The 26080-nt window shown below is 43.5% G+C and overlaps 1 protein-coding gene across 1 annotated transcript in view; it reads right to left on the bottom strand.

The window, feature by feature from the left end:
* The window catches only part of chl1b (cell adhesion molecule L1-like b), a 55063-nt gene extending 29671 nt beyond the window's left edge, over positions 1-25392 (bottom strand). The window contains exon 1 of the mRNA XM_076141423.1: positions 25315-25392. The gene's annotated coding sequence lies outside the window, so the exon portion shown is untranslated. The remainder of the gene's footprint in view (positions 1-25314) is intronic.
* Between the last annotated feature and the right edge of the window lie 688 nt (positions 25393-26080).

Consider the following 26080-nt stretch of genomic DNA (forward strand, 5'->3'; position numbering starts at 1 on the left):
TGAACAATTCACAGTAAATGAATAATATTGTGAGCACTGTTCGGAGACGATAAAGGTCAACTTTTGTTAAGGAAGTGAAAGTCAATAACATTACTGTTAATGGTGTTTCTGGCTCTTAAATGGCACTTGCTCTTTAAGGTGAACAATGACACCTGACAAGATGACATAGATTACTAATTAATAATCTATAAACCATTGCCCTGACTTGACATGTTGAAAAATAGATGAGTTTTAGATTTTATCAATGAACTGGTGCAACTGGCAGACCCGACTGATTCATTTATTATTTGCCAAAACACGTTAAAATGGTTTCTTTAATCTCTTCAGAAGTATCGGATGTATTGTTAATGTACACAGTCCAGTCAAATCTTAAGAAATGGGCACAGTTTCATACTCATACATATATCTCTATTCAAATAAGATTTCATTTTCAGTCACAATTATATGGAATATTTAAATGATGAAGAGTTTTGTCCACCAATGTAGCAGATTTGGCCCTGGCTTCATCATCATAGACTAATAAATACAACAGGCTGATAGTGTTTTTTTTATGCTCATGCCTCAGCTATTTGATCACTAATGACCATTTCTCACAACTAACTACAGCTGTCCAATTTGCATGACCACTCACTCGTGCATTCCTTTTGCTATGCAGGCAAACACGCTCTCATCTAAAAATCACCCACCACATGAATCACCATGACTTGGATTTTCCTCTAAAGGGAAACATTTTTTACCGAACGCCTCCCAGTGTGGCTCCTGCATGTGGTAAGCGTAGAATATGTTCATCGCAGATGGGTCCTATAACAGCTTAAGACGTGTCCTCAGATAGGATACTTACAGGATTCTGCTTCATTCCCAGCTCTGGTCCCCATGAGAGGAGTGACTACTTCTGCCCAGGTAATAACATCCGTAAAAAAGAGGAAACCACCAGTTAGGAGAGAAGATTTGAGCAAAAACAAAATTGAAGAGAACTGGAGTTATCCGTGTCTGCTCTGTGTTGTGTCATACAGGCTGAGGACAGAGACACACAGAGGGACTGTAGCCACATATGTTGCCAAAGCCTCTAGCTTGGCAAAGGCGCTCATTAAGCCACTGACAATCACACCCACAAAGCCTGATCTAAAGGCTATTCACTTGGTGTGTACAAAGGAGAGTGGAGGAATGCAAGTTCTATCTCGCCTCCCTCTGCGTCATGAAAGATGTTTGCTGCACCTGAAGACTCAATGAAAAGTGTTTATTTACAATAATCACTTGAAGGAGAAAAAAGGAAAGAACGGCGCACCAGGTGGGAGTACAGAACACCTACTGAGTGAAAATCTGTTGAGATTTGCTCCTGCTGCACACACACGGCAATCTTCTTTTGTCAGACGGGGATAATCTCCTTAATTGCTAATACTGCTAAAGATTCTTGTCAGCCGTTCGTCCAGCCGGCTTCGATCTTTGAAGCGCGGAAACGCTGATCTGCTTATGCTCAACGGATAATTGTTTGTTTTTTTGCTAAACCAATAAACCTATTTCCATTTTGAAATGATGTGGTTTGTAGCTGCCGTGCGAGAGTGGGGGAGACTGATTGTTACCCGCTGGTGAACAGAGACGTGACTCCATGCCTATATACAGCTGGGGTGAGCGGAGGCTGGGTGACCTGTCAGGGGGGGAGAGCTCAGTGCTGAGACTGTGGATAAGAGCCTTCCACCGTCCAACAAAAACCCGCAGTCTCTCTCCCACGACGGACTGACGGGAGGGGTGGGGGGAGGGAGAGGAAGCACCCCAGTCGGGATGATGTATGGCGCGGACCCTCGCCTCAGACCTGGGCTTTAACAAGGGGGAAGGCTGAAAATGAAAGGGGGGAGGAGGGTCATGCTTGAATTATGCTGATGCGGGTCGTTACCGCGGCAAGTAAAACCAACGGATAGCGCGGCGGCTTGAAATGAACTTGTAGCCGCAAATAACAAGGTTATTATCACTCAGTGCTGATGAATGCTGACAGCTGGGAAATGGTGGAGGGGAGATTTCATACCTATATAAGGAGATAGACCTACTTATTAATTAGGTTGCTTGTTATGGCCTCAATGCACAGTAAATACATGAGTTGCACCAGAAATGACTGCTAATTATCTTTTTCATATGCTTGATGCTCTGATGCAACAGTAAATGTGTGGCAGTTTTGCATTTATAGTAGGTTAAAGTTGAAAACATGCCTGTTTTATTTGCATCTGTGCTGCCTTTGCTGTCGAGCTTCGGGGTTAAACTGGCAAATGCAGTTTAAAAGGCTAAAGAGGGACACGATTAAGAAAGTGTTAATTTTGAAAGCTGAGATTCGGAGCTGTCTGGGGACCTTGAGCTTTTCATAATGAGAGTCGGCTGCCAAAGTCAGCCACTGAGAACACTCACGCGCCTTTGCAGCTCCAGCGCCAGGCCCTCAGAGCTCATAAGCACTCTTTGAGCTACAGCAGGATGGAGCTGCCATTATGGCCACATAAACAGAGGGAAGCCTTATGAACTTTACACAAATGCTTAGTGCTCCGTGCTGGACGACGCTGGAAGCCAGGGGGAGATGGGTAGGTACCGGGGGCGGCCTGCCAGTTCCGAAAAGCTTAGTGTTCATGCACTCAGGCCAGACAAACCTGACATTGTCCTGGGCACTGCCCCGGGGACAGCCTCTTCCTCTTTGTCTACTCTACCCTGGCTCATTCACACTTCAAGCTCAGTTGATTCAATGATTTGGACATGACTTAAGAGAGGCAAAAGGCAAACATTTAGTCAGTCTTTGAAGCAATTGTTAACGCGCCATAAAGGAAGTCGGGGAGGACCACGTAAATGTTAAATGTAAGCCGACTTTCTGTACCTACTGTAGTTTCTGTGCCACCTGGTTTCTCTTTTGTCACACCTCTCAGTCTGAAATGGTTTCGAGTCTTGCCTGATTTCACTCGGGTATACAATATAAAATGCGATTTAACCGACTGCTCTCTGGGAAAACGAAAATGTTTACAACGTCTTTAATTTATGACTCGGCCTCTTATCTCCCTCAAGCAGCAATCGCAAAATGTTATCTGCCCACTACAAGATGGAGGTCTGGTGGCCGTATCGTGTCAGTGGAATTAAAATAATGCTCTCTTGACCTGCAACTCCCCCCTCGGGCGAGGCAGAGCAAATGAGAGAGGAAAGCCGAACAACACCGAGCCCATTCAGAGCGAGCGCTGTGTGTTGCTCCCCTACTGGTTTATTCTTCCAGGGCACAGAAAGAGAAATGCAGGTGGCAACACTTGCAGTTCATGACCTTAGCAAAATCTCTAAGTGGAGGCGGCCCGACGCGATAACACAACTCCTCATATCTCCTTCAGCCTGCCAGGTCGGGATAAATGTTATTGCATCCAATTGAATTATGTTAAAACAGATCGATCAAGAACTCTGAAGGTCAACCAGACTGCACTAATAAGGGTGCTAGACACTCTTTTCCAACTTTTGGCAAATATTCTGCCTATACCCAGTATGAGGTTTTTAATTGAGCTTTGGGCAAAAAGCCTGTATCACCAAAAACTCGTCTGTTACTCAGTCTGTCCAAAACGGTCAATAATCCTCTAACCTGGCAGTCACAGACATACACACAGCAACCTGTCTGTGGCTGATACCGTTATTTATCCTTTTTGCAATGAAACAATGAGAAAAGCTGATCCATATGAATGTATGAATAAGTTCTTTTTATCTGTGATAACTCCTGCTTCTATCTTTAAATGAATCTCATGCGAATTGATCAAAAGTGTCTCAGGGTCAATGCAGTGTGGGGCTGTCCACTGCGACCATGTTTGGACTTTTATTTTATAGTAGGAAGTGTCAGGCCTGTGCTGGTGTGTGAGCTGCCATGTACTAAAGGTCAAGAGATCGATTTCACTGTACCAAAATGTGAAAAACAGGAAGTGTTGTCAACTGCCACATGGCAAGATAAGGAAGGCTCTTGTGAAGAATCCGATACCCGACGAGATAGGGAGATGTTCAACCAGGTCCACACGCATGTAGAGTGTGTGTCAGTCTACTATTTCAGCTCACAGTTTGGAATTTCCACTAAAAACAACTTGCACCTCAGTTTGAACTGGTGCATTTTTGAGAGAGCTCCGACTCGTACTGTGTGTGACCCACGAGTCCAAATGAAAAACAGGCCAATTTCCAACAATAAAATTACCCACATTTGTGTACAATTCTCCATTATCCGTGGCACTTTAACAGTCTCCTCAATTACTTCCAGATCCAGGTCGACAGCTGATTTATTCAGTGCGGCACAGTACAAAGGAAGTCTGATCCAACAAGAGGCATACCTGACGCGGATAAATCAAGAGACATCCAAGAGAGGCCCGTACACAATCTATGGTTCATTTGGGTTACACAAAATGTATAATGTCGCACTAATGCCGTAGTGGTGTCTGCTGCGCTTGTGTTAAGCAGTTCCAGATTGAGGCAAAAACAGTAGGCGAGTCTTTAAACTAGACCTCCAAGAGGAAACAGGGAGAGCGACAGAGGAGAGACAGCACCAGACTGTTACCCGCCAAACTCAGCCGGGCTCCTGGCCGTCAGACGGACACAGATGGTGCGCTCAGTGATCATGACAGTGATCACGAGATCTCTGCTCCTGATTAGCACACCTACTGAACACAATGTGCACAACAACGTCTGTTCCACATGCATCTCTGCCCGTACGACACCTACAGGAGCTGGAGGAGTTTCACTGCAAGCAAACATGACAATACAAGCGATGAAACCACAGCTGTACACATAATCATGCATTTAAAACCAGAAAAATCCTAAATACTTGTTTGGGAGTAACACATTTAATGGCATAAATAGGGAAATAGTAGAACCGGAACCTGGACAAAAGACGATAGGTTCTACTTTCTCATCTTCTCTTCTGTGGACAACTTCAGATGAAGTGTCCACTTAGAACTCAATTTAATCATGTTTTCCACTAGAATCAATAAACTATTTCCCACAGGTCACTCACAACAATGGAGAGGGCTTCTGGTCCAGAGCTATTTAGAGTGTGTACACAGCTGAGAGAGGATGCAGGGCAAACATACGCTTGATAATGAATGCATTAAAATAAACAGGGTCTCTTAATAACATGTGTAGGCATGGCAACCATGCTGCACACAGGGCCCTCACAAATGGTTGCAGGGATCAGCATAGCACACATTGGCACACATACAAACACACACACACACTTACTTTCACACATGCACAGATCTGTTCGCACAAAATGAACACTCTGGCCTGAATCAAATCCCCTTTCTCCAGAGAGAGGGTGGCTCCGTTGTAATTTAATGTAAAGCTCCTACGGGCAGGAAGCTGAACTGAGATGATGATGGCAATCTCTTTGCAGGCAGCTGCCAGAAGTGGCAGCGCCACCTGACTGAAAGAAGAGATCTCTGAGGAAATGCTCGAGGCCTTATCACTTTGACCAAAGAAACCTTGTTCTCCTCACAATATGATTTAGCCAACAAGGAGGATTAATTATTTCCGGAAAACAGGCTTTTTGTTCCCATAGTGCTATGACAAGAGAAAGCAGGGCAGATAATTTGGTAGCACGCCCACCCGTGATAAGCAGTATATGGATCTAATAGCCTTTTAAGGAGTGTCCTGCTGGCCCTGTCACACACACATCTTGAGGTCAGCCACTGAGGCAGAGCAGCCGCCGTGCTACACGGTTAATCCTTTGGCGGAAAATGTCTGTGGGATCCGTCTCACTTGAACGCTCTGCGAGAGATGAGGAGGCAGAATTAAAGATGTTTGCATGGGTGTGTGTGCAGGGTAGGGGGTGTTAGGGTGGGGGCCTCGCCTGTGTGTGTGTGTTTTTACGCTGACATGCTCATCAATAGGCTGGCTTTCAGGAGTTTTCAGGCCTCATCTTCATGGCCATTCACCAAGCACAGAAAAAGAGTTAAAGAGTGTGTGTGGTCTGAAAATATTGTCTAGACTTTATTCTGATGTTACACGTTAACTTGAGGAACCCTGGGAGATGCCTCTGTCTAATCTTAACCTTTAACTCTGTCCATTTATGACAACATACAACATACAGACTCTCTCTTATTTACCAATTGTGTCCACGGGCTGCATGAAACGGTGGGAAACCTGTAATTTTATTATTCTCAGAGCATCTCTTGGTTAGCCAATTAGCCCATGTCAGGTAAAGCAGCCCACAGGCACAAATAAAGCACACCAGGAACTGTGCTGCCATGCAGATCTCCCTCCTGGCTTGATTCGATAGGCTGTACTTATCAGTGTCTTGTTCCTATTTTTTTTTTATTTGACATATGTTTAAGGGGGAAAATGAAGAACCGCATAGGAAACTTAGGCTTCTTTGCCTGAAGCCTTGTGAAACTTTCAAAAATCAATATGAATTATGCACCGTGTCTGGAGGCTCCAGTTGAGGAAGTTGGAGTACTTAACGTTAGCCTACAGCCCCATGACTGACATGGGGAGTTAATAATGTATGGGGCACCCGTGACATTTACAGATGAGTGTAAAACTGCACCTGCAAACCAATTCCTGGCAATCCAGAGCAAACAGGTCTCAGGTCTGATATTGAGTTACCAGTCTTAATAAACAGGCATCATTATATGATTGTTTATGTGCACCAGTGGTCAATTAAAGTGATATACTAAGGACCAACTTTCTACCAATTTATTGTATGACGGATGTTGAGCGTTGCACTACATCAATATAATGTTGCACACAGTTTCTCTGGTTGTGTGTAACTTTAATGGGTCCTTGAACAAATGACTCACCGGGCGCACCTACAAGGTTTGCTTTTCCCTCACTTGAAAGGCCACCCAGAGCAAAAAAGGTCCAGTGAAAGGGGTTTGAAAGTCACTCAGAGCTTTGTCAGGCTCACATCAAACGCTCTGCCTGAAGAGACAATACCGCTTTGTCTTTTGTGTGTGTGTGTGGGTGGTGGTCTGCACTTGCTGTACTCACAGTAGAATGTACTGCAGCTTTTTGGATTTGTTTTTTGTACGCATAAGGATTTATCATTTAGCTGTTTTGTTTAATAGAGCTATTTTCAAGGAGGACGTTTTAATCAGTATTCCAGCCTCATTATTGGAAACAGTGTAACAGGTAATCCCTGTTCAATTGCGGAATTTCAAACGGACTGATTATGTTCCGATTTTCCAGTCGAATGCACAACAACACAAACCTGTCCTGGTTTCATGAAACCATTTAGCAATTAGTAAAACAATATCAGTAAAATCTTCTCACTGTCACCTGTGCTTTCAAGAATGAGGGCGTTCCAATGACAAACAGCATCAGATTGTTCCATTTGATCAGTATCAGCTACATTGTGCCAGCGGCATTTCCAATCATTTCTTCTAATGCGAGACATTTTCACTCCAGACATAGCAGCTGCCAAAATGCCCCATTGTGCTCGTGTCCTTGAAACTAATGAAGCCGTTCTTAACACACAGCAAGGTGGGAGAATGAACAGCGACCAGCCATTACAATGAGTGATATTCACGCTGACAGAGTGCTGGCCAAAACAGTAGCTTTGCATGTATTTCAGCTATACACACACACACATACAGTACCTGTAGGAGGTTCTATGATGTATGATGAGCTGTGATGACATTGTGGCTGAGTTTTAAAGATCTGGATTAAGCTCTTTTGTTCATTGGATGCACTGATAAAAGAGTTCTTTTGTCACAGCCAGTTGCCGTGCCAGGCGTTCAAACAAAACCTTGCTTGCATTGCTTTTATTTGCTCAAAACCAATTTTGAGGTTTTGGAGTATTGTTAAAAAAAAACTTGGTAAAATATGTATTCGGTCTCAATGGATACATGCAAGTGTGTGAGTGTTACTATGGGAGAACTGAGAGTGTGTAATGATGAAAGGCTTTACAATTCAAATGAGCAAAGAGGAAGTTCAGCCAGGTCTCAAGAGCGATCAAGTGGTTCATACAAGAGGAGACCGAGCTTGTTAGATTCTGAGTGTATGTTCATGTATTGATGCAGGGAGAGTATTTGGCTGCTTTAGTTGTGTTCTAACATTTGTATTGAGTGGGGTACAATCCAATTTGCCTAATGATAAAATCACACAACAGATCAGGGTGAAGGGAGGAAATGGAAACAAAATCATTTGTATTGAAATGCAATTTAAATTTGTGTGTGTAATTCTACCGCTAACACTGATGGCATAAAGATTTTTTCTCCGTTTTCCAGCTTCATTTTGGAATCGTACCTAAAGCTGTTCCTATTAGCTCCATCTGGTGTCAAACGCTACCTGCATTACACTGATGGCTGAGCAAACGTCATTGTGTCCTCCATATGAAGCCATCTAAATGCAAACAAGAGTGCAGAGTAAAAGGCGGCGGCAAACCTTTTGATGCACATGTCAAAGATAAAACGCATGAGTGATACGAAAATGGATGTGAGCACTAAACACAAAATACACAACAGGGGTAAAAAGAACCGTGGGAAGAATAACAACAAAGGTAGCCCATCATAAAGAGAGGATCCATAAGTAAGCAGAGGTGCAGTGAGTTGTCTTTGTCCTGCTCTGAACACTGAACTGGCTGAGCACATGAGCTCACCGTAGAATGTCTTTACTTTCAACAGAAGCCTTTAGGAGCAGCAGGTAATAAACTTAAACAATACAATGAAGAATGCCATTAAAATAGAAATAAAACACACAGAAATCGTTTTACGCATTCCAATGTTTGTTGATGTGAAACATTTAACTCGTATGTGTTGTTAAGCTGTTTGACTTTACTTAACAGTGACGGTGCTCAGGGACATACTGTACATGAAAAGCACCATCCACACGTGCACCAATTCATTTGAATGATATAGTGGCATCTGTGGCAGCTTGGTACTTTGTTGCTCCAACGCCACCTGGTCCATTTACACTAATGTTTAAAGTGCTCTACTATGGAAACATCAATAGTCTTAGGAGACCTCGTCGCATCCTCTGAATAGTTCGATAATGTCAGTCCATCCCTACTATTGTAGACACGTCTTTTAAACTGATTGGATGCTTCGGGTCATGAAATGCTGTATTGAAAAGGGAATCAAGAGTTCAGAGAAAAGTTGGATATGTGTTGTTGTGTAATTATTCCCAGTAATCAATACAACGTTGAGCCTGCTCCACAGGTTGATGGGAATGTCACTTGAGGAATTCCATGTGTGCAGTTGACAGCACATCAATAAGAACAAACCCAGCACCCATGCAGATAAGGAGTCATTATTTTGCCTTGTAATCACTAAACTCTGCTTGTCCTTTACTCATTACTTAGAGTAGTCTCTCAGATACAGAGTGTTCCCATCATTTACGCACAGTACAGATCATTCAATACCACCCACAGGAATGTTGCAATCACAGTATCTAATGGTCCCCTATGGGCTCTTGACCATAGGGGGCCATTAGGTGCCAGTAGAAGACACACAGAACACGAGTCCAGCACTGACAAGGCCATCATGCTGCGTTACACAACTTGAATGGCTACATAAGAGGGCTTCTATGTTTATAAACGTCCTTATCAGCTTCAATGTTATCCACAAGTATCACATAGCGTATAGTAACAAAAGCATGACTTACACTGAGTGCTTGCAGGTTACTTAGTGTCTAGGATGGTGTCAAATTACATTTACAGCGTTCAACCAGTACAGACCTTTATGGATATAAATTTTGGGAAACGGGTGCTTCATTTGGGTAGAGATCCATAGCTGAGGTATACAGTCAATTTGATAAAAACCAGGACTACATGGACATGTGCGTTGTCATGGTAACAAATCCACACAATACTAATAACGTTTCATAGATTTTAAATGTCACAGCCCAGTCTCCTTTCTCTACCAAACAGAGGCTTGAGTGATGGAGGACGCCGAGAAGAAAGAAGCCTCAGTGTGATAGAACGTTGTTGCGTGCATGGCCCAATAGGAAAACAGGGGATTCAAATTGCTACTTTCCACAGGAAACTAGCTGTATTGTTGTCATATTTGTCATGTTCTGTCATGTTTCAGGCTTTTTCATGCAGGCCCAAACCACAGCCGCCATCAGGGTGGACTATGCCATGTCGTGACATGGGAACCCCTATAAACGCGTTAAGAGCTGGAGGCATTAGCATTTTGGACGCCACTGAATGGAGCCATTTGTTCCTCTTCCTGTGCCTCCCTGAAAGACTCTATTAAAGGGAGGTTTAGGAATTGCTCTGTTTTGGACATATTAAAGCTGGGGCTGCGTGGAGAGAATGTTTGTTCGTAAAGTACATTTTCTTTTTAAAAAGAAATTATTTCCATTACTAATATTAGAATTTACTGCCTTTACTAATGCCCTACTTCTAGACTAAAAGAAATACAAAAACATTACTCATCAAAACTCATCAACAATCAATGTTCTTCCTTTGCAGTGAAATTTATGAGAGCCAGATATGATTTCATTGCCCGTGCCTGTCAGAGTTTGAAAGCAACTATTGTCAAATACAAATGCTGAATACAAACACGACACGCTCAGTATGGTTTAGCCTTATAGAAGGTTATGTGTGACGGAAGGGGGTTTAGATTTAACTGTCAAAAACAATAAGTCAATTAAAGCAGGCAGGGCCTAATCCATGACCTTTCCTACCCTAACAGAGGACACCATCGACTCCATCTGCTCTTAACAGGGCCCAAACACTGAGCACTTACACTTCCATTTGTTATCTACATCTACCTTTTATTCACATTACCAAGGATTTCAGGCGTCATAAAGATGGAAGGGCGCTTAATGGATTCTATTTTTTTCCTTTTTGGGAGACTGGTAATAGACTGAGAAGCCACTGCTGACTCCATTAACGCAGGCTTTGATTGATCTCTGGATCTATCTGGTGTTGTAGTCACAGCAGGATGTTTGGTCACGGTGTCACTGGACCATCCTGTAGCTCCGTCAGCCAGGCTCTCATCTCAATGGAGGACGGCTCTGTATCACCGGAGTGTGTCCGTAGCAGCTCATCCAGAATGAGGTTATTGAAAAACAAAATTGATCAAAATGCAAGTGAACTACATACTGGATATCAAACTGTCAAACTAGCTCACTTCCATTTTGTTTCCATTCTATTAGGGTGGACGTCTGTGGCATTTTTCTATTTTACTATAGGAAGATTAAATGACGATACATGTACCCTGTGGATTCAGGGAGAAGAAAGCACAGTCATTAGATAGCACGGGGAGGGGCAGGTGCCTTTTATCTGTTATCTGTACCAGAAGAATACAATCAGCCGCAGAACCGCCATCTACCTTTCGTTTAATCCTCTAGCAACATCCAGTTCTATCACGTACAGTCGTTGCGACAGTGAACGTGTAGCTGTGAATTACTAACACGGCCGCAGCAAAGCCCCGAAATTTCATCTGTAGCTTGGCAACCATTTTGAGTCTGCACGTGTGAATATCAATGCAAGATAAAAAAGGCCTCTGAAAGAACGTGCTGTGGTAGAAAGTGTGAGGAATGTTTTATCTTGTTTTATCATTTCCATATGCAATCCCATGAATGGCCAGCTGCATGAGATTACATTCAGTGTCCAGGAATTAAGGATAATGTAATTAAAAGCAAAATTAGAGTGAGGGCTGATATCATCATCCAATATTGCCTTAATAAAGGCATATCAGTGCTGAAGTACACCCGGAATGTCATGGATGATGATGCTGGCAGGCGTAATGCTGTATACTTAGGCATTACCATAACACTTTGATAGGCAAAATTAAGGAGATGAAATGATTTATCATCCTCAGAATTCGGTTTTCATCCAAATGTCATCATTGACCTCTATTTGGATATATATGATACAAAATATGATGATCTTCAGGCCGGTTAGGGGCCTGAAGTAGTAGTAACATCTTCAGAATGCTACAACAAAATATAATGTGAAAAACAGTGACATAGTCGGGACATGAATGCCCTGATAATCATTAATTGTGTTCAATTTTCGATATCTATATATATATCTATATATATATATCACTTTCAGTCCCAGAGTTCCAACCACGGTGCCGTACCCTCCGTCACAGCCTCACTCTCACTCTCACCACCTCTCATTTTAGGGACTGATACCATGATTTACGACTTTTGATTAGCACCTGTCAGGACGAGGCACTGCATTGGGTTCATCCTATTTCACAGAAAGAAATTGCATTTGATTCAGAGTCCTTATGAACTAAGATAAAGCAAACAGAAACTCTTTTTTATTTCTGCCTCGCAGCTGTACAAACGCTGCTACTGACTCATGCAGAATGAAACCAAATCTATGAGGTCAAGACAGCACTCTTTACACCGAGAAATGAATTAACAAGCCTTCTCAGCAGCGATGACAGTGGGCTACTATCGCCGCGACCAAACCACACCGATTCACCCGACATACCTATGGAATGCAGTTAATTTACCGCAAGCTCTCAGGGGCAGACAGAGATAAATTTCAGTGAAAGGTTATTGATTTGTAAAGTGCACATCTGGGGGAGGGAGTGATCGGGTTGGAAGCCAGGGAAAGAGCCGTGCGCAATGACTGCAGGCTCTTCGGCCAACGGTTTATTTGGATGGCTGAAAATCTATATGGCCGCAGCCGAAAGGACAGAAAGGGGGTGAGACTGGGGCCGCTTTAGCATGTAATTGGAGAAGGATGACCATGTAAAGCCTTTCTCTGTGTCTACAGGAATAATCAAACTTGATGAATGTTCCTTGTCACAACCCTGTATTGATTTTCAAATATTGCATTTAACACTTTCTTGAGAAATGAAGCCAATAAATCTTCACTTTGCCCTAATATGCATGTGGAGATTCACTCGCTCGCCGCTTGATTGTGGAATGTTTTCAGATTAAAGATGCTTATATTGCCATTTCAGATATTAGAGCGTAATTAGGAGCCGAGGGATACAACATCCATAGCACATTCATTTCACGAGCCCCATCCCCCAATTCAACACTGCCACCACTGTTTGTCCCTCCTCCTCCTCCTCCCCCTCCTCCCCACTCCCCCCCTTCTCAATATTGAAACCAGTAAACAATCTTTTCCAGTCTTTAAATGAAGACAAACGAGGACAAATGCCCCCAATTTGCCTCCTTTGATGATTCAAGGGTGCGGTTGAAAGAGGAAACTACCACTGATGCACTTGTATTGAGCGCCGGTTGAAACGGCTCCTTCATCCTGCCTCTTCTTCTTTTTCTTTTTTCCTCCCCTTCGTATTTTTTTACATCAAAGCAGCAATGGCGAATTTGTCTCATTTGTAATAATTCACAGCCTCAAGTCTCAGCAGAGCCCCCGTGAATGTGCCGAGGCAGCAGAACGGGGACGGCCATTAGTGTCCACAGCAGCACAGCTCTAATGATGATGGCTGCGGACTTGCTGCGCTGTGCATTCTGGGGACTCTACAGCTCTCAGCCGTGGTCAGAAGGGGGAAGAATCCCCATCACGCAGTCCTCCGGGGTAGCACAGAATATACCGGGCCAAGGCGGTAGCATTTACAACCACGCCCCCTAGATGTGTTGAAGCATTGAAGCTCACATTTTTGACCGAACCTGTTTCTCCTCTGCGTTAATTGATAATCACTGTTTGCTTGGACACTCGCCTGATAAAGCCGCGTTGGAAGAGTGCAAACTACACACACTGTTTTCCTAAAAAGCACCTGAAATCCACAAAATGAGGAACAAACTAGCACAGCTGCCAACGCGGCACCTTCAGCCTGGATGCCGTTTACTGACAGTGACAGAGGAGCATCATTCCACTATCAATTCAATGGGCCCACCACCTGCTTCAACTAAGCCACAGGAAACCGGAGGCACGCGGATTTATAAATTAGCCGCTGTGTGGGGGAAGAACCATTTTAAAAGCATTTTATCTCATAGTGAGCAAAAAACAAACCCCCCTCTGGTTCCTGTCAGAGCCCAGTGTGCGGTCCCCTCAGGCTGAACGCTTTTACAGTACAGACCCCCCGCCCCACACCCTCATCTAGAGCCATGCTTACAGTTGGTTTGATCAGCACTCGGCCCCCATTTCAGATTTCAGGAATTCAGAGGAAAACTGATGTGATTCCACTTGCAATAAACAAAGAATCCCTGCTCTCTCTGACAGTTTGTCTGAAGTAAAGTTATTCCACCCACTTACATGAACTGCCATACAGAAGGTTTCTATGGATGCGTGTTCATTACTTGTGCCACATATTCTGTGCTTTCATACCTCTTCAGGCTACTCAACTCTATGTGCAGGGTTAAAGTGAAAAGAATATTATAAACATGGACTTTCTCTGTGTTGGTACTTTGGATTCTTGCATCTGCCCTCCCAGCTGGCACACACTGTATATGCAACACAGTGTTTAGTTTGTTTGTTTTATTCATCACCTCCACATTCTTATGCAGTTATTCCATTCAGGGGATTTGTAATAGGGTAAAATAAGAGATGTAATGATAATAAAAGGTTTGGGGTTTGGTGGAAGGGGTTGGAGGCTCCTGGAGGTTTGGGCTCAACTAGAGCATGAAATGTACCAGGACCTCTTCTGCTCTGTATGTATGATTCTCATTAAAGAATGTTTGGAAATGTAATATGTGTAAGTCGTATCAATGACCTGTACTTCACCTTTATTTCAGAGGTGCAAAACTAACCTCACTGAGCATTCGATCATGCCTGAGACGACTATTCAAGTGGAATAACTGTATATTAAGGAACTATAGAACACTATAGCTATTTCGGAAGCCTGTGTGACTTAGTTTCACATATACTTTGCTGGTGTTAAATACAGATTTTTACTTTTTTATTGCCTTTGATGAACTTCCGACAGTTTCACTCTGGAGAGATGTTCTCTTTAGATTCATAAAAACACTACTTTACAGATTTAGTAAGAAAAAGCATGTCATCTCACAGCTTAGCTCTCAGTTCCCACATGCTTCACGGTAAATTACAACTCCTTGACACCGCCGATCCGCAATGACTGGATTAACAAAACACTCCTGAAAGCAGGAAAATCCACCGTTCTTCACTGCTAACACGCGCACTCACCTTAGACAGCTGCTTAGATGAGCATCCGTCTCCCTCTGTTTAGGCAAGATGCAGCGCACACACACACTCACACTGAAGAAGATTCAGTGTTTTTCAGTCTATTTGAAGTAACACTGTGTGAATGTTGTCCTTGAGGGGGGAGGGGCTGAGGTGTTGTTTACTTCATGGTTGGGGCGGTTGAGACCATTGCCAAGGAGGAGCACGTCTGGGGTTGAAATGTGAGGGGTGTTTATAAGAGAAGAAAAGACTGTCCACTGTGACAGAATCTGCAAGAAAGTTCATTGAGAACCTGAGCAAACTCTGTCCGTGCGCTCTCTCCTAGGGAATGCAGTGTGTGCTGTTATGAATGGGGGAAGAGTTTGCCAGTAGAGTGCCCTTCATACACTGCTAGAATACACAGGGTTAATCGCAGTGCTGCTGGCACACTTTGGACTCCGGCAAAAATCCCACACCCGCCCTGCAGGTGGTAAAGGAAAAGAGGGGCTCAATTGTTAAAGAGGCCTCTGGTGTTAGTAATGACATTGGACACGGAATGAAGGAGGAAGACCTGCTTGTGACCTTTATGCTCTCGACACCTCTTGTACCGGCGAACCACAGGAAGGAGCGAGCCATCTGTAACTTTGGTTTGCCTGCTAATGGGGAACCAGGGACTGCTAGGGGGATATGATCCAAATGTTAAAACGGCAGGTGAGTTATACAAGACGGCAGATCCGAGGGCCCAGAGAAACACTGGTGGAGCACAAAGGCATACACGCCCCGAGGGGCATCAGAGCTGTGGACAGATTTGAATGGGGGCAGGTTTGGCCCGGTGCTTCAGACACGTCAGACTCCGAGGAGGCTCATCGCAAATCCATGACACAGACAGCAAACGGTGGCTCAGCTGGGGCCAAAGGCAGTTAGAGGAAGGGGATTACCGAGGTGTAAAATGGTTTAAAAACAGGGGGTGTGAATCTGTTACCTACAAGAGGCACATTTTAATGCATCAACTGTCACAAAACTGACAGACCTCAAGACTCATGGTGTCAATTATATTTGATTTTCGAGGTAATCTCTGTGAACATCCTTTGTCAAACTGTCACCCTGAGAGCACCGCCGCTCCCTAAATTACCACGACCCCCTGCAGAGCTGGCAAGTCTCGAGTATTTGTGCGAGGTGGCTGCACAATCATGTAAACATTTACGGTTTATTCTTTTGCGTAACACCAGAGCTGCAGGGGAAACTAATTTTAGCATCAGAGTGCTTATAAAACTGTACAAGATCATAAATCGGGCTGCTTTACAAATCAATTCTGCAACAGAGTGTCAATCTATTTAGTTACAGCGCTGTTGCAATGAAGCAGTTACCTCCATTTGAGAAGATAAGAACAAAATGTTGATATTTTAATACTAAACTAATTTACTGAGGTTATGATGAATCACTATGAAGAATATAATGTACAATCCAAGAAACATTTGTGTGATAACAAGCAGGATGCAATATGTGACGAGTAGATTCTTAAACAAAGCTTGACTCGGTTTTGCACTGAATGATGATGGTGCATCTGTTTTCTTACACAGGGCAGATGCAAGAGAATTAGAGGCAGAACCGCTGGCAAAACTCTATTACTTCACTTGAGGAATAAATCAAGACCGTAGGAAGTCAATTTATATGCAAATGTCATCATTTCAGACAACAAAACAACTAGACTTTCTCACCGAGCTGCGGTCCTGCAGATGAATCAAATTACAGATCACCGTCCTGTCATCTTTACTGGAAGAGATGACACACACAGCCTGCCTGGTGAAACACTACAGGAAACAGCAAGGGTCAGAGGGAAGCCACAGAGAAGGGGGCATTCATCAAACCACAAGCGGGCGCCTTACGCGTCACCTGAAGACTGATGAAAGCATTTCCAGGCTGATGCCCCTGATATCAAAGTGGGATTTCACTGGAATCACATCTATTGATCTGTTTTTCCTTCTTCAAAATCACTGCGTTAAAGCCTTTAAGCCATTTGAAATTGGCAGAGGCACTCGTATTGAGATAGTGCGAGATCGGCTCGTACAGACTTCTGACGGAAATTAACCCAAACCTGATTAAACACATATTTTGATCATGTCATGCATGTATCATAATGCGTGCTGTTACAGTATTACACAGCACACACAGATACAACAATAATTCCAACACATTCCATCCCATACCTCAGATGTTCCCTGAGAGCGGCTGACCCAAGCTGAACCAGTTGGGTCGGCTCAGGTTACAGCTCAGTTCCATTAGACTTTTGAGAGCTCTGAGGAAAATTGCTTATGAAACACTCTTGCTTTATCAATGTCTGCGTGCGAAGAAACAATCGATGGAAGTGGTTCATAAAGACAGTTTGACACGGTGGAGATTACGTCACCAGAGTGCAACCAAGTGAGAAACAGCAGGCAGCAGTAGAAGTAACAGCATGACAGCATTGCTAAAGGCCGAGACAACTGGCACCAAACGGAGACTGTCCAAAACTGTGCACTGTGTGTAAGAAATAAATTAACTTCTGAGTGGATATCAGTGAATTATAATAGCACTGTCGAGATTAAAGACGCCATATGACAAAATCCAGAATTTAGGGCCGATATCTCACTATCTGACTGCAGCAATGACTCATGTCTGCAAACCAAATGGACCACAAGTGCACGACATGTTTCTGGCCACAAAGTATTTTTCCTGCTTGTCACAGTGCTGTGATTCACCAGGCACCAGGTTCGTTGATAGAAAGACTGTCACACTCAACAAGTGTCTGCAATGCGGCTACACTGAGGAGGCGTTGCATAATGGCACAAGGTTACAGGACTGACAAAGCGGCTGAACGTCACCGCTTCTTCATCATCTTCATCTATTAAATATGACTAGCATAAGACTGTGTGGAATGAACCAGAACGTATGAAACACAGAGTGAAATCAAATGAAACAATATTTTCACAGGTGTAGCGTATGTATGCCGTGTTGGTCTACCTGCACATGTTGGTCTACCTGCATATGTTGGTCTACCTGCACATGTTGGTCTACCTGCACCTGCACCTGCATGCTCACCGACTAATAAAGTATACAATTGTATTTCAAAAGTGAAATAACAACTACAACAAGTCATAATATGGAATGGTAGAGTTGAATTAATCACATCTTAATTGAGCTTGGTCTCCATTGTTTATAAGTGTATATATAAAGCCCATGTTTTGAAAATCAATACTGTCTTAGGTACAGTAATGCAGGCCAATCTCTATGACAACTCTCCTGCAGGCAAACCCAAACAACTAATTACACAGCTACAGGACACTATTTTATTGTCTAGAATATAGATTTCTTTATCTTAATCTAAACAAGATTAATCAGACACAAGCATCCATTTCTTTCACCCTGACATATCTGTATTTCCCAATCGGCTGTTAATCACACAGTACCATCATTATCTTCTCAGGCGCCTCCCTTTTATAGATTTCCTTCATCTGAGGTTTTGCATTTTTCTCCACTAGTTTTTTTTTAAAACACACATATCTTGCATTTGTCTGTCTTTGTAAAGCAGACGAACTTCAGTTGTGTTTCACTCCCACTCGTGGGATTGTGGCCAAACGAACCCTCTAGCAGCAAGTCTGCGTAGGAACAAAGTGCAGATGTTATTTTGAGACTAACTTTCAAACAAGCTTAGTGAGACACTGTGGGATCAGTGCAACATGTGGGCCAGTAAACACACATTGGAATGTATTCTACTATGCTACAGGAGAGGAATAAGGTTCACATCAAGTATGTTGTTTTGCAATGTTTAGAGAAAATATTTAAGTACTTTTTCTTAATCTATGAAGTTGTACTATTCTTGAAAAGAGAAACAGGTTCAATCGACAATTCATTATTCTCAGTGCTTGAAAGCTGCAGTATATTAAAGGAGGAAGAGACCTGCAGTACATTGAAGGGAAGCCATTGTAATTACAGCAGTGGCTAAACTAGTTGGCAAACCATAATGAATACGAGATTCAGAATTAGTCTTAGTCCAGTGATTGTGCGCTGAAAGCCTGCATCACACAGCTTAGCTAAGACAATTAAAGCGTATTAATCACTACCACTATCCTAAATGTCTTAGTAATTTAAAATCAAGCCATTTTGTTTAAGCCTAAACGTCATTATGGCTTCACGTAAGCAGAGTAACACTTCAATTCCGGTGACTTTCTCATAAACTCGTCCCCTGGTTCTCATTAGAATGCCCTGTAAACCACAGAAAATGTTATGAGGTGCGATTGTTCGCAATCCGATACGCTGCCCCATAAATGCACGTTCTTGCGAGGCGCGCTGGTTTCTACCCAAAAATCTAGAGCCTGTAAAAATAATGAGGTCAAGAGGGTCTCGGGTTCATTGTTGGTGGTCTGTGGGTCGCACTTGTAAAAATGGAGAGTGCAGCTCCCCCAAGCCGATGAATTCATTTGGATTTGTACCAGCTTGGCAAGATTCTAGCACTCAACATTGGCTCTGTCTTGGGGTGAGAACATTAAGAAATGGACGTGCTGTGTTCTGGCTCTAAGCAGAAGAGCCCCCAGGGACAAATGCAAGAATGTTCTCGAAAATTTTCGAACATTCTGTATCCAGGCAGATCTTTAGCTCGGGGGGGGTGGCGATCAAGCAGACTCATCATTTCAATTTAACTTCATTTAATTTAATACTAATCTCCAAAACCAGAACAAAGCTCTGTCTCGGAATTCAAGGTTTAATAATCCAAATCAAGATCGGCAAAACCTTGTATGCCTCTTTAGCGTGCAAAGATTAGTCCATTTATTAGTCTGCACACCAACTTTCCAACTAAATTTAAGCTTTAATGATCATAACGAAGGACAACAGAAGCGGCTCACAGATCTTGTCCGTGTGATGGCCCAGCAAGGCCTCTTTGTTTCCCCATTCCAGTCATGCTTTAATCTGTCCTCTAATCTTCCATTTGGAGGACAGCTAATGTGTTTTGACTCCAGTCTTCACCGGGGCCAGTAAACAGCCTCTTACTATGCAGAGCAGACGCCTGGGCTCGCATGTTCACACCAAATCAACACACGTGGAACTTCACCGACTCGGGCTCCCAGTCGTCCACTTACAGCACCCAGCAGACCCCAACAACATGTAATGAGATCCCAGGGGAAGTCCGGTACCTCGGACCTGCTACACAGACCTATATTACTCACCCATTCCATGACAGAAGAAACAATTAAATATAGATTTTGCTGTGTACTTTATTACCAATTTGGCCAATTACGTCAACTAAGACAACATTGTATAAAACTAATGTTAGGTTGCCATTGAGATGCCATTTGAGATTTGACAAAACATCGGAATATCTGTACTGTACATAAACACATATATGTTGACAAATCAGCACAATGAGATGTCCACCTTGATGCATATCCATGCTGTCAGTCAACTAGGCAATCGTCCCAACAGCCCGATACCGCTAATTGCGTTTCAATTCTGCCCTTGCGTCCTCTACTGATCATGTATGTCCTTCCTCGTCCTCAGTGCCCTTCGCCTCCGTGTCCCTTGGGTCCCCTTGTAACCTTATCCATGCAAGCCCACACAATACCCTTCATGGTACACAAAGCCAATGCTTCCGTGGTCCTCCGCTCCATTCTCTACATTTGTCACTTTTATTTCTATGTTCTTTGTTCGTTTTGCCTCTGTATGCATGAGCTATCCCAAATTGGAACCACAATTGAAATGGAAATCACCCCTATGTCCTGGTGACTTAAAGGCTATAACTTCCTACTCTTTGAGGCAGAGCCGTCATGTTGGTTGTTCCTCGGAGATTCTTACGGCAATGTTTCCCTTTTCACGACACATCAGCGTTACTAGAGAATATGTACACTATGACTCAACAAAGGCGGTATAAATCTGAGCCGGCGTGCCAGAATTACAACAATAAGATGGGGGAAATGGGTTCTAAGCTGACAGGAAAGCACAATAGGATTATAATTTCTCCCAAAAAACATTGTCTTTTTGGTTCGTCACACTGTGTATTGTTTCCAAGAGAGCACAATCTCAATTGATTAATTAAACATAAAAGCTGTAATTTTCTAAAGCCATATGAGGCAGAATAACTATTGGATCACCAAATCCAATAGCAGGAGGGTAGGGGGAGAATACCCATTAAAAAAAATACACACACAATCACAATCCAAAACAGCCTGGAGGAGAAGGATAAAACACGTGAAAGATGTGTGTACATGTGTAAACGCCGTTGCGTCGACACAGCAATAACCAGACATTTTTTACGACAAGTAAATAGAGGACAATATGAAAGACGTGAAAAGCTTGCACACTTTGCTCCTGGCAGCAAATAACAATAATGTCTGGTAAAAATGTTCTCTCTCTCTCTACCTCCCTCGCCGTCTCTCTCCCTCTCCCTCTCCCTCTCTCCCTCGTAGCTGTGTGAAGCTCAGAAGGATGACGCCGGGCCAAACTACACCTTCAGGCAGGCAGCTGTGCACAGAACCGCACCAGTGTTGGCAGCTCACCTCTTATCCACTCCTACTGGGAAAAGGAGCGCTGAACATACCAGATAACATTGACCTCACTGCAGGTTTGTCCTTCAGTATTAACTTTACTGATTAATTGTCCGTGCAGCAGGAGGAGCCATTGATCATGTTCGTCCAGTGGCCCAATGATGCGCCGGCCTGTTAAATGAGAAAAACGCTGATTCCCTGTGATCAGCGCCTCTCATCTTCTGTGCATCCCGCGCTCTCCTTCCTCCGCCTTCTCTCTCTCCCATCACAGGCAACAGGGAGAGCATCCTTTCCAACACTTGCCTATCTCCCCTCTCAAATCGGCATGGGTATCATAAAAAAGGGAGATAAATATTCACATTTCCAGGGAGCAGGCAGGGATGGTGGGGACGAATGAATATTTCATGTAACCAAACACATTTCCAGAACATACAGGCTAGACGGTGCCTTTTCCAGCTGTCACAGGGTGACAAACATGAAAGAGTAGTGCTCAGGTATGGAGCTGCAGCACTCTCAACCATGCCTGCAGCACAGGGAGCAGTGGTCGTCACTATAATTGCTTGTACCGCTGGAGCCTGAGCTGAACCTCAATTAGAGCCACGGGTACTTGCTAGGCTCCACGCCTTTCCCAGCATGTCTGCCAGCCACTCTGGAAAGCGCACTAACATCTCAACATCAGCTGCTATCTGTGCTATGTCCGTCTTAATCAGAGCTCAGGTTTTTACTTTGCATCAATGGATTTGTGCGGCTTTTTACACGACTGTAAGCCAGAATCATCCTAGAAATCTCGGTTTGCATCAACGCAGTCATCGCGTTGCAGAAAGATAACACGGCAGAAAAAATGGATAATTCACTGTTCACTGTCTCAGACTGCTTGTTTGTAATCTTCAATAACCATTTGATACTCTACACTCTATCAACAGACCGAATTGTGCCTTGTGACAGTCAGATGGAGATAGAAGGTGGATGTATTAGAGTACTGCATCTTCATCGTCACCAAGCAAAAGAAACCATCAAAACCTCCTTAAAGGAAGGATTAGAAATAGAATTTACCAAATAAAATATGGAAAATTCAGGTTCCGGGCTTTCTTGGCTCAATTTACACCCGTGAATGGCAGTGGCTGGGGGCCCGGGGCCACACTGAATCTGGGCATATACTGTATACATCTTTCAGTCTGTCCTGGGATTGAAAGACCAGGTGGATACCGCCCAGCCACAAAGAAAGGGGCCTCTGTGTCCCTGAGCTTTTTCAGTCTCATTCTCAGCCCCCCATTTTCTCATGCATCACACAGTACAATGCGGCGTCCGCGCATGCACACACCGACCCGCAGTACACATGCGTATCGGAGCAGAAACACACCATCAGTGTGACAAGTAGTCAATCACGTCTTCAACACACATCCTGCCTCAAAATGTGTTGCCGGGATGATATATTTGTGATGCAATAGATCAAAAAACAGCTGCAACCCAGGCAACAGCTCAGGTGCTTTCAGGCCGGTGTGGTTGAGTTTCATGGCGTGTCAAAGAGAGTGATGCTGTACGGCGTCAAGCATCTGTCATGTGCAGGTGTGGTTCGGAACAGCTCAACATAACTGCACATATTTGACACATGAACCGACTCTGGGTATAAATTCGCAACCAAATGGTGACGCCGATTACACAAGCGAGGGATGAATGGGCTCTTCCGCAGCCACAAAGGCCGTTCTGTTTTCTGCATTTTGTCATCTAAACGATTAAAAGGGGGAAAGGGGTCCATGAAATGTGTCAGGTTAGAGCTGCATATTAAGTGGTGTGAGGCAGTGTTGACATGGACCTGCTGGGAGATGGTCGCCACTTTGCTTGTCCAATTACTGGCTCCGGTTCAAATTGTTTGGTGAGAAGGATTCGACCTACTTCTGGACAAAGCAACACTGCCCTGAATACAGAGAGGCTTGGGACCACGTGTGTTGACAAGTGCCATTAGAGGCTCTTGTCTTTGGCCTAGAAATTAAAATCAGACATCTTTGCTGACATGCTGTAATTTGTGTCTATGAATAGCAGCTTCCGGATCGCTTTTTGGATAAGGTTTGGCACACACACGGGCGTCCAGTTGCATCATTTCAAATTAGGTTACAAAAAAGTGAAAACACAATTTCAGTGTTCTGATTGCAAAGGTCTGCTGGCCGGACAGGTGAAAAACAGGCCAAAGTGATTTGTTCCCTTCTGAAAGAGCAGCTTTAAATGAGTTTAGTCACTTACGACGGTCTGACCCGCAGATGGCCTGTGTGTTTAACGCTGTTAGAAGGAGCAGGTGTATCAATAATAGGATTATCAGAAGTACAAGTACTGCCAGGAACTGTGGTGCAAGTAAGGAGACGGTACGTGTAGGAAACAGGAGATAGAATGTTTAAGAGAATCAGTGGTGACGTGTTTATCATGATAGATCTCTACTTCTCTACAAAATAGGCCAATATGATAGCAGTGTGAACAATAAAAGGAAAGAGACATCAAAAGGAGCACAAATATCACATTATGAGAGAAATAAGAAACATTTCCTGGAATTCCCTCGCTACCGTTATCTATCATGAGACACACAACAGTGAATACAAATCACTCTTTGAGTTCAGTGCATTTCCACACAGTGATAGTGTGATCAATTTGCATACCTTTAAATATTCATACTGAGGATTCCACAATTAAATAAGTGAGATATATAGGCTACAGTCGATCCTCTCTTACCATATAGCACAACTGTTCTTTCCACCACCCCATCAATTACCAAACCTATAGGTTACAACAACAACAACATCAACACCACCAATCTTCTCATTTGAATGTCACCATAATGTGAATTTAATCACACTCATTATAGTCCAATCAGTCACTCTAATCCGGTGCCATGTGTGTTACACATGAAGCTCTTGTGCTGAGCAACAGCAACGCATGTAATGGAGAGAAAATTCATTCAATGTGGAGAGGAGGTCAAGAATCTTGGGCTATTTCGATCATTTTCCACTTTGAAATGCAATGTTGGTGCTTCGTCAGCAGCCTCATACAATCACAGACGACACAAACACAAGTATCATGTGCAATCCTCAGAGGCCTGGAAAAGAAATCAAAATGTCTGTGTTTCATATCTCTGGAGTTTTACGGTGTGAGGCAGTTTCAGGTGGCACATGACACCACTTACCTTCCTGCTGCACATGTATGAATCTGCTGATATGCACTTTTTCCTACAATCAAACCTGAGCGCAAAACACTATTTCACTCAGGTTTCATGTACTGTATCAGCAAGTCTTGGGCAGAGATGAACCTGCTCCTGCGTTAAGTGCATATATACAATATATCATTTGCAAAATCCTATATCCAGTAGGTGCCAAGAAAATGCCATGAATAGGATAATTCTGTTATATTGCAGACTCAGGATGTAGTTTGGAGACATTGGCAAATAAAAATGAGACAGATTCTGATCCAAACTGTCATAAATAACAAGAACGCTTATAAATAGAGAACAATCGACTCAGCGAGGTGTTACTTTATACTTTTCAACTCCCATAATCGTTCACCATATTCCAGATTTTGCGCGTCTACTTCTTATTCCATTGATAAATGAATGGCGATGACAGCAAAAAGAGCAATCGGTGCAACGCTCACGTTCCCTTTCCTGCTTTATTTGACTACACAGTGATTTCCATGCAGCCACATGTCTCGCAGAGCGGCACAGGTGCTGAGAGCTCCAAATCTAACAAGTGCACCAGCTGAGAGAAATCACGATCTGATTTATATAAATAGATGAGTCTCGATATGGGGGAGAAAAAGAGACGCGGATAGAAACGGAGCGCTTACCTTCAGGTGCGGCTCATGTCGCGGAAGGAAAAGTTGAATTTTCCTCCACCGCTGGATGAGGAGCAGGGGGGGAGGCTGATCGCGGCGGTCTGAGCTCAGAGTCCCTCCTCCTCTTTTCCTGGATGGATGCTACTATCGTTCACCCCCCGCCCTCCTCCAACCAAACTGCCTCTGTAAAAAAAAAAAAAAGTAATAGCGCTTTCTTCCTCCTCCTCCTCCTCCTCCTCCTGTCCACAAAGACGCGCTCAGAGAGAGAAGGGACCCTGTCGCAGTCAATAGAGAAATCCCATGGCAACGAGGGGTAAAACCTTGCGCAACTTCCCCACGTTGTGACCGGGTTAAAGCCCCCTCCTCACTCCCCCCCTTAAAAAAAACAGTGACAGCAACATTATTCCCAAGCTTAGAATGGAAATGTTTCTGAAGAGGAGGAGGAAGAAGAGGAGGAGGAGGAAGAAAGAGAGGAAGGGGCAAAGACTACTAGTGAGGATGCTGTTGAAATATGGATGAGACAAGTTAGAATATAGATTTTGGTTTGTAGCTTGTGGTTTACTGCAGTATTTGGTTCCAATAAACTCACTAATGACTTACTAAGTTTATGGTTTACTTCTGTGTATTTCCACTTATAAAAAGCCTGAATATGCCTCTACACACTTTCCGCACAAACCTGGAACTCACTATCAATACGGGAGGCAGCATATGTTAAAATCCAAATGATTTCCCAGCCGTTTTTTAAAGTTACATCAGCAAACTTGATGTTATACAGTGT

The sequence above is a fragment of the Genypterus blacodes genome, unplaced genomic scaffold, assembly GCF_046128005.1.
Source record: "Genypterus blacodes isolate CSIRO-AG114 ecotype Tasmania unplaced genomic scaffold, CSIRO-AGI_Gbla_v1 ptg000017l_1, whole genome shotgun sequence".
In the NCBI taxonomy this organism is placed as follows: domain Eukaryota; kingdom Metazoa; phylum Chordata; class Actinopteri; order Ophidiiformes; family Ophidiidae; genus Genypterus; species Genypterus blacodes.